General features: G+C 45.3%; 1 pseudogene; it reads right to left on the bottom strand.

The window, feature by feature from the left end:
- Window positions 1–419: 419 nt before the first annotated feature.
- LOC109758996 (BTB/POZ and MATH domain-containing protein 2-like) lies at window positions 420–1,682 on the bottom strand (annotated as a pseudogene).
- Window positions 1,683–15,509: the final 13,827 nt, after the last annotated feature.

Here is a 15,509-nt window from a genome sequence, read left to right as displayed (position 1 = left end):
GCCTGAACGGGAAGCGATTGCATATAAGTTACCTGTACAGATTTCATGTACAGTGCCTTTCAATGTGGAACATAAATTTGACTGTTAATTCCATCTTTGTTGGCTCAGCCAACCATGTCACAGAACCATTTGTAACTGTCTCTAACTAAAATCTAGCAGTCGGCATTCTAATAATCTAATGTATGTTTTTCATACAGGTAAAACAGATCATCTCAAAACTGACAGCAAAAAAGTTAAGTTGTGTTATCAGTTCCATTTTGAATGAAATAAAATTGGGAACTCTGCTCCTTAAGTCGAAAAAAAACTCAAAGCTTTATCATTCTTCACATAAGCCAGACATTAAAGTAAGCGATAAAAAAGGAAACCAGTGAGCTACCATGGATGCATACGTACTTATATCAGACCAGCCAACCAATACATTGGAGACATAGTACACTTTATAGAACCAACTCACTCCCTCCAAAAGATGTCTGAAAACTAAAAGACACGGCACCCTCATCTCAGGAAAGTAACTAGATAGTACCTAACCAGGATAGACATGCGAAATTACCAAGACATAATTTCCTTCTCCAACCAAATATAAGGCATTCGCCTCGAAAGATCTATCAGAACTGAAGGATAAGCAGTAGCTCATACCAAGTTGGCGTACTAAATTTTGCGGGACTTGACACTTCTCTCAAACATCTCTACAAAGAGACCAGGAAAAGATCTTTTGAGGTGCACATACCCTTGGCTTGCGATCACATCATCCATTCTATTCGAAGAGAGCATAAATTGAGGTTGCTGCAATGATGCTGGTCAGCTAGAGCTAAGATGGTTGCCACGGTCTCAACGTCAAGACACTCGCATAGCATCCCTTCACATATCCTCTTCATCCTTGCCATCGCGTACTTATCTGCAGCCACGAGTAAGTGCTTAACCATTTCTCGTTTGTCATCATCATCAAGATCGTCCATGGAAGGCATTGTGTCCGTGTAGATGAAGTGAAGAAATGCCTTGAAAACAGCAGGCTGCATTTCGTCAATAGTTATGTCTTGCGCCCCTTTGTCCGCCATAGGCCCGTAGAATTTCGCGTCGAAGACCGCCGATCGCATGGCAAGCAAATTCTTATGAGCTGGAAAAACCTCCCCTTGCACCTTGAACGTCACGTCCGCTCCTTTCTTCCCCTCTAGCAATGTTGCAAGATTATCCAAAAGGTCGGAGGGCGGCACAGGGACCTCAATTGTTCCCTTGGTGACACTGACCTCGCACTCGATCACCAGACAATCGTTCCGCAGGAAGAACGACTCGTTTTCAACAGTGGTCTTAAAGAACTTTGGTATGCCCCAAAATGACTTTTGACTGTTAAACGGTAGTGGCTCTTTGCCGTAGTGCAGCGCAATCGACTCCCCCCTAACCGGCTCCACAACCATCCAGTCGTAGTGCACCGTCGCCTCTGCGTTCTTGGTCAGGAGCTCGAGGAAGACAGAAACGTAACCTTCATAGTCCTCGTTTTTTCCGTCCGGGTAGTACTGGATGCACCAGTCGTAGCCGCCGATGGAGAACACCGGGGAACGGAGGTATTTGCCTCTACCGAGGCCCTTGTGCAGGCTGTAGCCGGCGATCTCGAACGCGACCGTGGCCTGCGCCGTCTCTGTGCACCTCGACGGCACCCTCGATATTGAACTCTGCGATGCTGCCATTGTGGGGGTTGGGAGGAGAACGGGCGTCGGCGCGGTTGGAACTCTCGATTGAGGCTGGCGGCGATTGAGGAGGCGGTATTGCCACCGATGGGGAAGTGGGGAGCGGCGGCGCGGCGGCGGGACAAGAACCTGAGCGGCCAGATAGGGGGAGGTTGACGAGGGTTTGGACAACGGGGAATTACTATAGATGACCCGTTGGGCCTACCGCGCAAGTCAAATTCAGCCCAAATGTGAAGGGTAACTACTAGTGTATGAAATTGTATTCTCCTAAAAAAAGTGTATGAAATTGTATGTGAAAGTTTTTTTATAGAGAAGACCATCATGGACTATATTAATCACAAAACACAGTTACATCGTCTACGGGTACATTAATCAGACAATCTAGAGGATCGCCAATCCAACTACTGGATAACTTACTACAAAAACTGAAATTAGCTAGCACATGCCGCTTGATTAGCTGAATGATAACAATGCTTGAATTTGACCTTCTCAATCGTAGCTCCAATGTCAAACGAGTCAATTGCAAGAAACCACCACATTTGTGGCTAGATTTGCGGAAAACCACCAACTCGTTAATTCATTGCAAAAAACACCACAAAATCGCTTAAGTCGTTGCAAAAAGCACTGATCGAGTGATTTGGCCTGTTTAATCACTTTCTTACAAGTGGGCCCAGATTGTAAGGAATTGACTTAGCGAAAAAATTACACACACACCCCTAGATCTAAAAAATAAAAGCAATCAGACCCTCCCCCCTCCCCGCGCGTGTATAAGTTCTGCGTCGTCGGCGGCGAGGTCACGGCTGGCCTCTACCGCCTGCATGTTCAGCAGGTCGCCGACCATCTTCCTATCGCCGCTCATCCCGTCATGTTCGTCGAAGGAGGCGCGGTGCTCATAGATGACTCGCTGCGCCGCCGCCCTTCTGGGAAGCCGCACTGGCCGCCGCTTGGCGCCGCCGATGTCCAGCACGCCGAGCACTGGCAGCTTCGGTGGAGAGGCGTCGGAGGTGAACCTCGTCCACGCGGACGGCCGCGGAGCGGAGGAGGAGGCCCGTGGAGAGTCATTGGGGAGGTGGCGTGAGGAGGGGAGCTCGGGCCTGTTGGGGGAAACGATGTCGTGGGCCGTCAGGCACTCCTCGGTGGCGGCCGGATCGGCGACGTGTATCACCTGGCGAGAGACGAAGTAGAGGATCAGCGCCGGCCCGTGCGCCGCCGCGCGGCGTCCGCCATGGAGGTGCACCGGCACGCTCTCGCCGGCGAGCACCAGAAAGAATGGCGGTAGCGACCCCAGGCCGCGAGCGCCAAGGATGTGCTGGAGGAGAAGAATCCCAGCGGACGGCGAGCAGAGCACTGTCGTGCCTACCAGATGGCATGGCCGGGGGCGCCGCGGCTGCGCTTTGAGGCGACCCGGTCAAAATTGCTCTAGGCTTGCTGCTGTGTATATTAGGGAGTTGATTGCATTTATTTATTTATTTCAGGGGTGCGTATGTCAACTTTTTGCCATCTAAGCTCCTTACAATCTGGGCCCACTTGTAAGAAAGTGATTAAACGGCCCAAATCACCCGATCAGTGCTTTTTGCAACGACTTAAGTGATTTTGCGGTGTTTTTTGCAACGGATTAACGAGTTGGTGGTTTTCTGCAAACATAGCCGCAAATGTGGTAGTTTTGTGCAATTGACTCATGTCAAACATTCTGCAAAAGATTGCAGACGCCACATCCCACCATACTGTTTGACCAGAACAAAAATTGATCACATCTTGGGAGTCGGACCCCGCCTGCCCATGATGGAAACCTAAAGTGCTTACTGGCTGAAAATTGTCTCTTATAACCATTGCCTCGGTTGTCACTGTTGGGAAACGTAGCAATAATTCAAAATTTTCCTACGTGTCACCAAGATCAATCTAGGAGATGCTAGCAACGAGAGAGAGGGAGTGCATCTTCATACCCTTGAAGATCGCTAAACGGAAGCGTTACAAGAACGCGGTTGATGGAGTCGTACTCGCAGCGATTCAAATCGTGGAAGATCCGATCTAGCGCCGAACGGACGGCGCCTCCGCGTTCAACACACGTACAGCCCGGGGACGTCTCCTCCTTCTTGATCCAGCAAGGGGAGAGGAGAAGTTGAGGGAGAACTCCAGCAGCACGACGGCGTGGTGGCAATGGAGCTCGTGGTTCTCCGGCAGAGCTTCGCTAAGCACTACGGAGGAAGAGAAGGAGGTGTATGAGGAGGGAGGGTTGCGCCAGGGAAGAGGTGCGGCTGCCCTCCCACCCCTCCACTATATATAGGGGCAAGGGCAGAGGGGGAGGCGCCCTAGGGTTTCCCCTAGGGGGCGGCGGCCAAGCAGATTGGATCTCCCTAGGAAAATCCTAGGGAGACTTGCCCCCCAAGCCAAGCAGGTGGAGGCTTGCCTCCCAAGCCAGGTGGAGGCGCCCCACCTCCCCAAGTAATGTGGGAAAGGGTGTGGGGGGCGCACCACCCCTTAGTGGGCTGGTTTGCCCCTTCCCCTTTGGCCCATGAGGCCCTCCAACACTTGCCGGGGCTCCCGAAACACCTTTCGGTCATGCTGGCCATAGCCTGGTACCCCCGGAACCCTTCCGGACTTCAATACCCTTCGTCCAATATATCGATCTTCACCGCCGGACCATTCCGGAACTCCTCGTGATGTCCAGGATCTCATCCGGGACTCCGAACAACCTTCGGTAACCACATACTATTTCCCATAACAACTCTAGCGTCACCGAACCTTAAGTGTGTAGACCCTACGGGTTCGGGAACCATGCAGAGATGACCGAGACACCTCTCCGGCCAATAACCAATAGCGGGATCTGGATACCCATATTGGCTCCCACATGTTCCACGATGATCTCATCGGATGAACCACGATGTCGGGGATTCAATCAATCCCGTATACAATTCCCTTTGTCTATCGGCATGTTGCTTGCCCGAGATTCGATCGTCGGTATCCCAATACCTCGTTCAATCTTGTTACCGGCAAGTCTCTTTACTCATTCCGTAACGCATGATCCCGTGGCTAACTCCTTAGTCACATTGAGCTCATTATGATGATGCATTACCGAGTGGGCCCAGAGATACCTCTCCGTCATACGGAGTGACAAATCCCAGTCTCGATTCGTGCCAACCCAACAGACACTTTCGGAGATACCTGTAGTGCACCTTTATAGCCACCCAGTTACGTTGTGACGTTTGGTATACCCAAAGCATTCCTACGGTATCCGGGAGTTGCACAATCTCATGGTCTAAGGAAACGATACTTGACATTAGAAAAGCTCTTAGCAAACGAACTACACGATCTTGTGCTATGCTTAGGATGGGGTCTTGTCCATCACATCATTCTCCTAATGATGTGACCCCGTTATCAATGACATCCAATGTCCATGGTCAGGAAACCATAACCATCTATTGATCAACGAGCTAGTCAACTAGAGGCTTACTAGGGACATGTTGTGGTCTATGTATTCACACATGTATTACAGTTTCTAGTTAATACAATTATAGCATGAACAATAGACAATTATCATGAACAAGGAAATACAATAATAACCATTTTATTATTGCCTCTAGGGCATATTTCCAACAGTCTCCCACTTGCACTAGAGTCAATAATCTAGTTCACATCACTATGTGATTGTAATGAATCCAACACCCATGGGGTTTGTTCATATCTCGCTTGTGAGAGAGGTTACTAGTCAATGGGTCTGAACCTTTCAGATCCGTGTGTGCTTTACAAATCTCTATGTCATCTTGTAGATGCAGCTACCACGCGCTACTTGGAGCTATTCCAAATAACTACTCTACTATACGAATCCGGTTTACTACTCAGAGTCATCCGGATTAGTGTCAAAGTTTGCATCGACGTAACCCTTTATGACGAACTCCTTTTCCACCTCCATAATCGAGAAAATTCCTTAGTCCACTAGATACTAAGGATAAGTTCGACCGCTGTCATGTGATCCCTTCCTGGATCACTATTGTACCCCTTGACTAACTCATGGCAAGGCACACTTTAGGTGCGGTACACACCATGGCACACTATAGAGCCTACGTCTAAAGCATAGGGGACGACCTTCGTCCTTTCTCTCTCTTCTGCCGTGGTCAGGTCTTGAGTCTTACTCAATACTCACACCTTGTAACACAGCCAAGAACTCCTTCTTTGTTGATCTATTTTGAACTCCTTCAAAATCTTGTCACGGTATGTATTCATTTGAAAGTACTATTAAGCGTTTTTGATCTATCCTTATAGATCTTGATGCTCAATGTTCAAGTAGCTTAATCCAGGTTTTCCATTGAAAAACACTTTTCAAATAACCCTGTATGCTTTCCAAAAATTCTACATCATTTCTGATCAACAATATGTGAACAACATATACTCATCAGAAATTCTATAGTGCTCCCACTCACTTCTTTGGAAATACAAGTTTCTCATAAACTTTGTATAAACCCAAAATCTTTGATCATCTCATCAAAGCGTACATTCCAACTCCGAGATGCTTACTCCAATCCTTAGAAGGATTGCTGGAGCTTTGCATACTTGTTAGCATCTTTCAGTATTGACAAAACCTTCTGGTTGTATCACATACAACCTTTCCTCAAGAAAACCGTCGAGGAAACAATGTTTTGACATCCTATCTGCAGGATTTCATAAATAATGCAGTAACTGCTAATATAATTCCAACAGACTCTTAGCATCGCTACGAGTGAGAAAGTCTCATCGCAGTCAACTCCTTGAACTTGCCGAAAAACATCTTAACGACAAGTCGAGCTTTCTTAATGGTGACACTTACCATCATTGTCTGTCTTCCTTCTAAAATCCATTTGCACCCAACAGCCTTACGACCATCAAGTAGTTCTTCCAAAGTCTACACTTTGTTTTATACATGGATCCTCTCTCGGATTTTATGGCCTCGAGCCATTCGTCGGAATCCGGGCCCACCATCGCTTCTCCATAGCTCGTAGGTTCATTGTTGTCTAGCAACATGACTTCCAAGACAGGATTACGTACCACTCTGAAGTAGTACACATCCTTGTCGACCTACGAGGTTTGGTAGTGACTTGATCCGAAGTTTCATGATCACTATCATAAGCTTCCACTTCAATTGGTGTAGGTGCCACGGGAACAACTTCCTGTGCCCTGCTACACACTAGTTGAAGTGACGGTTCAATAACCTCATCAAGTCTCCACCATCCTCCCACTCAATTCTTTCGAGAGAAACTTTTCCTCGAGAAAGGACCTGTTTCTAGAAACAATCACTTTGCTTCCGGATCTGAAATAGGAGGTATACCCAACTGTTTTGGGTATTCTATGAAGATGCATTTATCCGTTTTGGGTTCGAGCTTATCAGCCTGAAACTTTTCACATAAGCGTCGCAGCCCCAAACTTTTAAGAAACGACAGCTTAGGTTTCTCTAAACCATAGTTCATACGGTGTCATCTCAACGGAAATGCGTGGTGCCCTATTTAAAGTGAATGCGGTTGTCTCTAATGCCTAACCCATAAACGATAGTGGTAATTCGATAAGAGACATCATGGTATGCACCATATCCAATAGGGTGCAATTATGATGTTCGGACACACCATCACACTATGGTGTTCCAGGCGGTATTAGTTGTGAAACAATTTCCACAATGTCTTAATTGTGTGCCAAACTCGTAACTCAGATATTCATCTCTATGATCATATCATAGACATTTTATCCTCTTGTCACGACGATCTTCAACTTCACTCTGAAATTACTTGAACCTTTCAATAATTCAGACTTGTGTTTCATCAAGTAAATATACTCAGCATCTACTCAAATCATCTGTGAAGTAAGAACATAACGATATCCACTGCATGCCTCAGCACTCATTGGACTGCACACATCAAAATGTATTACTTCCAACAAGTTGCTTTCTTGTTCCATCTTACTGAAAACGAGGCCTTTCAGTCATCTTGCCCATGTGGTATGATTTGCATGTCTCAAGTGATTCAAAATCAAGTGAGTCCAAACGATCCATCTGTATGGAGTTTCTTCATGCATATCTACCAATAGACATGGTTCGCATGTCTCAATCTTTTCAAAACGAGTGAGTCCAAAGATCCATCAACATGGAGCTTCTTCATGCGTTTTATACCAATATGACTCAAATGGCAGTGCCACAAGTTTGTGGTACTATCTTATATCTTTTGGCATGAACATGTGTATCACTACGATCGAGATTCAATAAACCATTCATTTTAGGTGCAAGACCATTGAAGGTATTATTCAAATAGACAGAGTAACCATTATTCTCCTTAAATGAATAACCGTATTGCGATAAACATAATACAATCATGTCTATGCTCAACGCAAACACCAAATAACAATTATTTAGGTTTAACACCAATCTCGATGATAGAGGGAGCATGCGATGCTCGATCACATCAACCTTGGAAACACTTCCAACACATATCGTCATCTCACCTTTAGCTAGTCTCCGTTTATTCCGTAGCCTTTTATTTCGAGTTACCAACACTTAGCAACCGAACTGGTATCTAATACCCTGGTGCTACTAGGAGTACTAGTAAAGTACACATTAATATAATGTATATCCAATATACTTCTGTCGACCTTGCCTACCTTCTCATCTACCAAATATCTAGGGTAGTTCTGCTTCAGTGACCGTTCCCCGCATTACAGAAGCACTTAGTCTCGGGTTTGGGTTCAACCTTGGGTTTCTTCACTAGAGCAGCAACTGATTTGCCGTTTCATGAAGTATCCCTTCTTTCCCTTGCCCTTCTTGAAACTAGTGGTTTTACTAACCATCAACAATTGATGCTCCTACTTGATTTCTACTTTCGCGGTGTCAAACATCGCGAGTTGCTCAAGGATCATCATGTCTATCCCTGATATGTTATAGTTCATCATGAAGCTCTAATAGCTTGGTGGCAGTGACTATGGAGAACCATCACTATCTCATCTGGAAGATTAACTCCCACTCGATTCAAGCGATTGTAGTACTTAGACAATCTGAGCACATGCTCAACGATTGAGCTTTTCTCCCTTAGTTTGCAGGCTTAAGAAACTTGTCAGAGGTCTCATACCTCTTGACGTGGGCACTAGTCTGAAATCCCGATTTCAGTCTTTGGAACATATCATATGTTCTGCGACGTTTCAAAAACGTCTTTGGCGCCTCAATTCTAAACCGTTAGCATTACGCACTGAACTATCACGTAGTCATCAAAACGTGTATGTCAGATGTTCGCAACATCCATAGACGACGCTCGAGGTTCACACACTGAGCGGTGCATTAAGGACATAAGCCTTCTGCGCAGCAATGAGGGCAATCCTCAGTATACGGACCCAGTCCGCATAATTGCTACTATCAACTTTCAACTAAATTTTCTCTAGGAACATATCTTAAACAGTAGAAATAAAGCGTAAGCTACGACATAATTTGCAAAGACCTTTTGACTATGTTCATGATAATTAAGTTCATCTAATTATTTAATGAACTCCCACTTAGATAGACATCCCTCTAGTCATCTAAGTGATACATGATCCGAATCGACTAGACCGTGTCCGATCATCACGTGAGATGGACTAGTCATCAACGGTGAACATCTCCATGTTGATCGTATCTACTATATGACTCATGTTCGACCTTTCGGTCTCTTGTGTTCCGAGGCCATGTCTGTACATGCTAGGCTCGTCAAGTCAACCTAAGTGTTTCGCATGTGTAAATCTGGCTTACACCCGTTGTATGCGAACGTTAGAATCTATCACACCCGATCATCACGTGGTGCTTCGAAACAACGAACCTTCGCAACGGTGCACAGTTAGGGGAACACATCTCTTGAAATTTTAGTGAGGGATCATCTTATTTATGCTACCGTCATTCTAAGCAAATAAGATGTAAACATGACAAACATCACATGCAAATCATAAAGTGACATGATATGGCCAATATCATCTTGCGCCTTTGATCTCCATCTTCGTGGCGCGGCATGATCACCTTCGTCACCGGCATGACACCATGATCTCCATCATCGTGTCTTCATGAAGTTGTCTCGCCAACTATTACTTCTACTACTATGGCTAACGGTTAGCAATAAGGTAAAGTAATTACATGGCGATTTTCATTGACACGCAGGTCATACAATAAATTAAGACAACTCGTATGGCTCCTGCCAGTTGTCATACTCATCGACATGCAAGTCGTGATTCCTATTACAAGAACATGATCAATCTCATACATCACATATATCATTCATCACATCCTTTTGGCCATATCACATCACATAGCATACCCTGCAAAAACAAGTTAGACGTCCTCTAATTGTTGTTGCATGTTTTACGTGGCTGCTATGGGTTTCTAGCAAGAACGTTTCTTACCTATGCAAAAACCACAACGGTGATATGCCAATTGCTATTTACCCTTCATAAGGACCCTCTTCATCGAATCCGATCCGACTAAAGTGGGAGAGACAGACACCCGCTAGCCACCTTATGCATCAAGTGCATGTCAGTCGGTGGAACCTGTCTCACGTAAGAGTACGTGTAAGGTCGGTCCGGGCCGCTTCATCCCACAATGCCGCCGAATCAAGATAAGACTAGTAACGGCAAGCAAATTGAACAAATCATCGCCCACAACTACTTTGTGTTCTACTCGTGCACAGAATCTACGCATAAACCTGGCTCTGATACCACTGTTGGGAAACGTAGCAATAATTCAAAATTTTCCTACGTGTCACCGAGATCAATCTAGGAGATGCTAGCAACGAGAGAGAGAGGGAGTGCATCTTCATACCCTTGAAGATTGCTAAGCGGAAGCGTTACAAGAACACGGTTGATGGAGTCATACTCGCAGCGATTCAAATCGTGGAAGATCCGATCTAGCGCCGAACGGACGGCGCCTCCGCGTTCAACACACGTACAGCCCGGGGACGTCTCCTCCTTCTTGATCCAGCAAGGGGAGAGGAGAAGTTGAGGGAGAACTCTAGCAGCACGACGGCGTGGTGGCAATGGAGCTCGTGGTTCTCCGGCAGAGCTTCGCTAAGCACTACGGAGGAGGAGAAGGAGGTGTATGAGGAGGGAGGGCTGCGCCAGGGAAGAGGTGCGGCTGCCCTCCCACCCCTCCACTATATATAGGGGCAAGGGGAGAGGGGGAGGCGCCCTAGGGTTTCCCCTAGGGGGCGGCGGCCAAGCAGATTGGATCTCCCTAGGAAAATCCTAGGGAGACTTGCCCCCCAAGCCAAGCAGGTGGAGGCTTGCCTCCCAAGCCAGGTGGAGGCGCCCCACCTCCCCAAGTAACGTGGGAAAGGGTGTGGGGGGCGCACCACCCCTTAGTGGGCTGGTTTTCCCCTTCCCCTTTGGCCCATGAGGCCCTCCAACACTTGCCGCGGCTCCCGAAACACCTTTCGGTCATGCTGGCCATAGCCTGGTACCCCCGGAACACTTCCGGACTTCAATACCCTTCGTCCAATATATCGATCTTCACCGCCGGACCATGCCGGAACTCCTCGTGATGTCCAGGATCTCCTCCGGGACTCCGAACAACCTTCGGTAACCACATACTGTTTCCCATAACAACTCTAGCGTCACCGAACCTTAAGTGTGTAGACCCTACGGGTTCGGGAACCATGCAGACATGACTGAGACACCTCTCCGGCCAATAACCAATAGCGGGATCTGGATACCCATATTGGCTCCCACATGTTCCACGATGATCTCATCGGATGAACCACGATGTCGGGGATTCAATCAATCCCGTATACAATTCCCTTTGTCTATCGGCATGTTGCTTGCCCGAGATTCGATCGTCGGTATCCCAATACCTCGTTCAATCTTGTTACCGGCAAGTCTCTTTACTCGTTCCGTAACGCATGATCCCGTGGCTAACTCCTTAGTCACATTGAGCTCATTATGATGATGCATTACCGAGTGGGCCCAGAGATACCTCTCCGTCATACGGAGTGACAAATCCCAGTCTCGATTCGTGCCAACCCAACAGACACTTTCGGAGATACCTGTAGTGCACCTTTATAGCCACCCAGTTACGTTGTGACGTTTGGTATACCCAAAGCATTCCTACGGTATCCGGGAGTTGCACAATCTCATGGTCTAAGGAAACGGTACTTGACATTAGAAAAGCTCTTAGCAAACGAACTACACGATCTTGTGCTATGCTTAGGATGGGGTCTTGTCCATCACATCATTCTCCTAATGATGTGATCCCGTTATCAATGACATCCAATGTCCATGGTGAGGAAACCATAACCATCTATTGATCAACGAGCTAGTCAACTAGAGGCTTACTAGGGACATGTTGTGGTCTATGTATTCACACATGTATTACGGTTTCTGGTTAATACAATTATATCATGAACAATAGACAATTATCATGAACAAGGAAATACAATAATAACCATTTTATTATTGCCTCTAGGGCATATTTCCAACAGTCACCATATCTACTACATATGGAACAAGTTTGAAGTGGTTTCACATGCACTACCTCATTCCTGACGTACCAAATACGCCACAGCAACATAAAGAGCCTAAGCCTTTTAAATTCAGATAGATCATATGCAGTTTCAATAATCCATTCTGGCCCCGTATTTTTTATTTGTGGAACATCCAGTAGATCCCATTGATGTGTCCAAGAGATTTCTCTGTGGCTATGTGTCTTTTGTCATGAGCATACAAAGCAAGCCAGAGCATGATCCAATTAAGGGTAAGTTCGTTCTTGACGTTGAACCCCTTGTGGAGAAGTCTAGTTGTGTTCCATCCAACCAAATTTCTTCCTGGACACCACCAAAACAAGGTTTTGTGAAGCTAAACACTGACGGATCGTTTGTCCAGAATGGATCCGCAACAACAGGCATGGTCCTTCGGGATACTGAAGGGAAGCTCATATTTACAGCTTGTCGTCATCTTTTATCATGCCATGATGCGCTTGAAACCGAACTAAATGCTCTTTCTGAAGGAATTTCCCTTGCTATGCAATGGAGCAATCTTTTGCTTCATGTAGAATCTGATTGTATGGAAGCCATAAATATGGTGAAAAGTGAGAAGATGGATAGATCAAGATATGCCTTCTTAGTTCGAGAGATCAAATTGAAGCTGTTAGAAAGAGAAGCTTGTATTACTTATGTTCGACGTGCTTAGAACTATGTAAGTCACTTTATGGCTAGTTATGCCAGATCGTTTAGTCGAACTGTTGTATGGCTTGGCAATGGGCCTACGGGTGTTGCACAGCTATGTGACAATGATTGTAACAACTTAAATGAGTAATCCAAGTTTTTTTCCCGCAAAAAAAGGTCAAGTTTGCACTAGGCCACTAGAAACATACATTTATCATCCCTCAGGGTAGTTTTTGTTGCACTCGCGCCTTCATCTTCAAAGTATGTTGCATCAACATCCAGTTTTATAAAGTTTGGCTCACGTCCAGATAAGGATGGCAATGGATCGGGTTCGGCTCGGGTTGAACAATATCAAATCAATATCCAAATCCACGAGGATATTCTTTGCCCATCCATGAAACAACCCCCGGGTAAAAAATTGTGTCCATGTCCAAACCCGATGGATATCCCTAACCAATGGATATCCATCGGGTCCTATCAAAACATGTATAAATGTACCTTCAAAAATCATATAACATAGCACAACATTCACATGAAGACTCAAATTCTCGCAAAAAGGCATTGCATAGCTACACAACATTAGATACCTTTACAAATGCTCACAAAATGACATCGAACAAGTGCAACACATGAGATGAGCTCTCAAATTCTCATAAAATTAATGACATAGCACAACATCAAGTAAGCACAAGCACGATATTCTCAGCCTTAGTTTTTTCTCAAAATGACGAAGGAACAGCCCAACATAATTTCTCAGTCTTAATTTGTTACAAAGTGAAATAGGAATAGCCTTGCATAATTTTTCAGTCTTAGTTTCTTACAACCAGGAGACATAAGTACATCATAGTTCTCATCATAAATGAAAGAAAGTGTTCTTCTAGGTGTCATCTTGTTTCTTCACCGCATGGACTAAGCTTCGGTTATGATAGAAACGAACTCGTCCTTCTTGTGAACAGATCATAAAAACAGTAACTAATATCATGGAAATAAACAACCAATCAACTATAACGAGTGGAATATGTTACCATAGTTCCTTCATCATCATCAAGAACACTTTGAAATGCCACAAAAAGAGTGGAGTTGCTATCCCCTAATGCAAGATTCAATTGATGAAGGAACACTCGGTAACAAATTAAATATTGTGTAATATAAATTAGATGAATGATTGTAATTTTAATTAAAGTGAAACTAGGTACAGAATGTCTGAACTGTACAAATTCAGAACCTAAATTACAATTTTTACAACCAAAGAAACTAATAATTAAAGCCACGGATTGTCAGATCTTTCTTCAACACATGATATGGACCAAGTTGAGCACGTGATTTAATTGAAACAAATCTCTTGTCTGATTTGTACAAATTCTAGCTTTATATTAATCATTCATAGTCCACTTGATCGAAATTAAAAAAATGAGCAGACTAATTTTGTAAAAGGTAATTACTAATCAATACAAATTAGATCATGTCACGTCGTGCACATCCATGGACAAGAACACTAGACGTACACGAGCAGGAACAACAAACTTGCCTTGACGGTTGGCTGTTTGGCGTGGTCGTCGCCTCCACGACGCGGTCTTGCTCCTCGCCGTGGTCTGCGCCTGCCTCTCTGCACCTCCATGCCGCCATACTCCTGGTCGTGCACGCCGCCGCACGCTACATCGTCGTGCTCCACCTCGCTCCCTCACGTGCGTACTGGTGGTATGCTACGTGCTTGGAAAAGCTGAGATGGAGGAGTCTGGGGGTCTATGGAGATTGAGTCGGCCAGCCACCTGCCCATCGAGTTGGCTACTACGGCACCACTTGTTGAGGGCGACGCTGGCTATGAGTAGTCACAATGGGAGAGCAACTTAACTAGTAACATCACACATTTCAATACAAGATTGCTTATGTGGCAGCTAATTAATGAGAAGAGAGGGGTTTATGGTAACTTAGCTAGTTACTGTAACATCACATATTTCAAGGCATAATGAGTCTATAGCCTAATAAATGAACTCTTTCATGATACCACTCATATGTTACTACCCACTATGGAGGTAGTAACATAGACTAGTAACATCGGCAAGTTACTACTTTATGTTACTCCCCACTGTGAGCAGTCTATATGCCTATATCTAAGTCCGCAGGAGTAAGAGTCGAGGAGATGAGAAGATCCTTAATGACGATTGATGATTCGTTTACTGAGATGAGAATGTGAAGGAGCGGTGGAGTAATTACTTGGTGGGGATTACGGAAATTTCCTTTGTTTTTTTAATAATAATAATAAAGAAAAGCGGACAGGGTATACACTTACGGGCCGGGTTCGGGTATATCCACGAGTATAAAATTATACACATGCCTTATCCATGATTAGTCAGGTCGGGTTCGGGCATTGTTCATGGGTATAAAATTATATCCAAACCCGATCCACTTGGGTCGGGTATCCATGGGTATTCATGTCCGTGGATAAAATTGCCATCCTTACGTCCAGACCACTTCTGCTCAAGTGTAGTAAAATTCTTTGAGGTGTAGTAAGGTTTATATTCAAAGTATGCCGCATCAATCATTGGTGGCAATCTTACGGCGAGTCCACCATAAGTACCAGCAGCCGACCGCCACAACTTGCTTGATATCAAGGCTTGACATTAGTTGTAGAGGCATGTAAAGGAGAAGCAAAATATGTTCCATGACAACCGACCCTGGTTGATCAGCCATCGTTGTTGCAGAGATG

The sequence above is a fragment of the Aegilops tauschii genome, chromosome 2, assembly GCF_002575655.3.
Source record: "Aegilops tauschii subsp. strangulata cultivar AL8/78 chromosome 2, Aet v6.0, whole genome shotgun sequence".
In the NCBI taxonomy this organism is placed as follows: domain Eukaryota; kingdom Viridiplantae; phylum Streptophyta; class Magnoliopsida; order Poales; family Poaceae; genus Aegilops; species Aegilops tauschii.
Note: the sequence above shows the minus strand (reverse complement) of the source record. Positions and strands in the feature narration are given on the sequence as shown.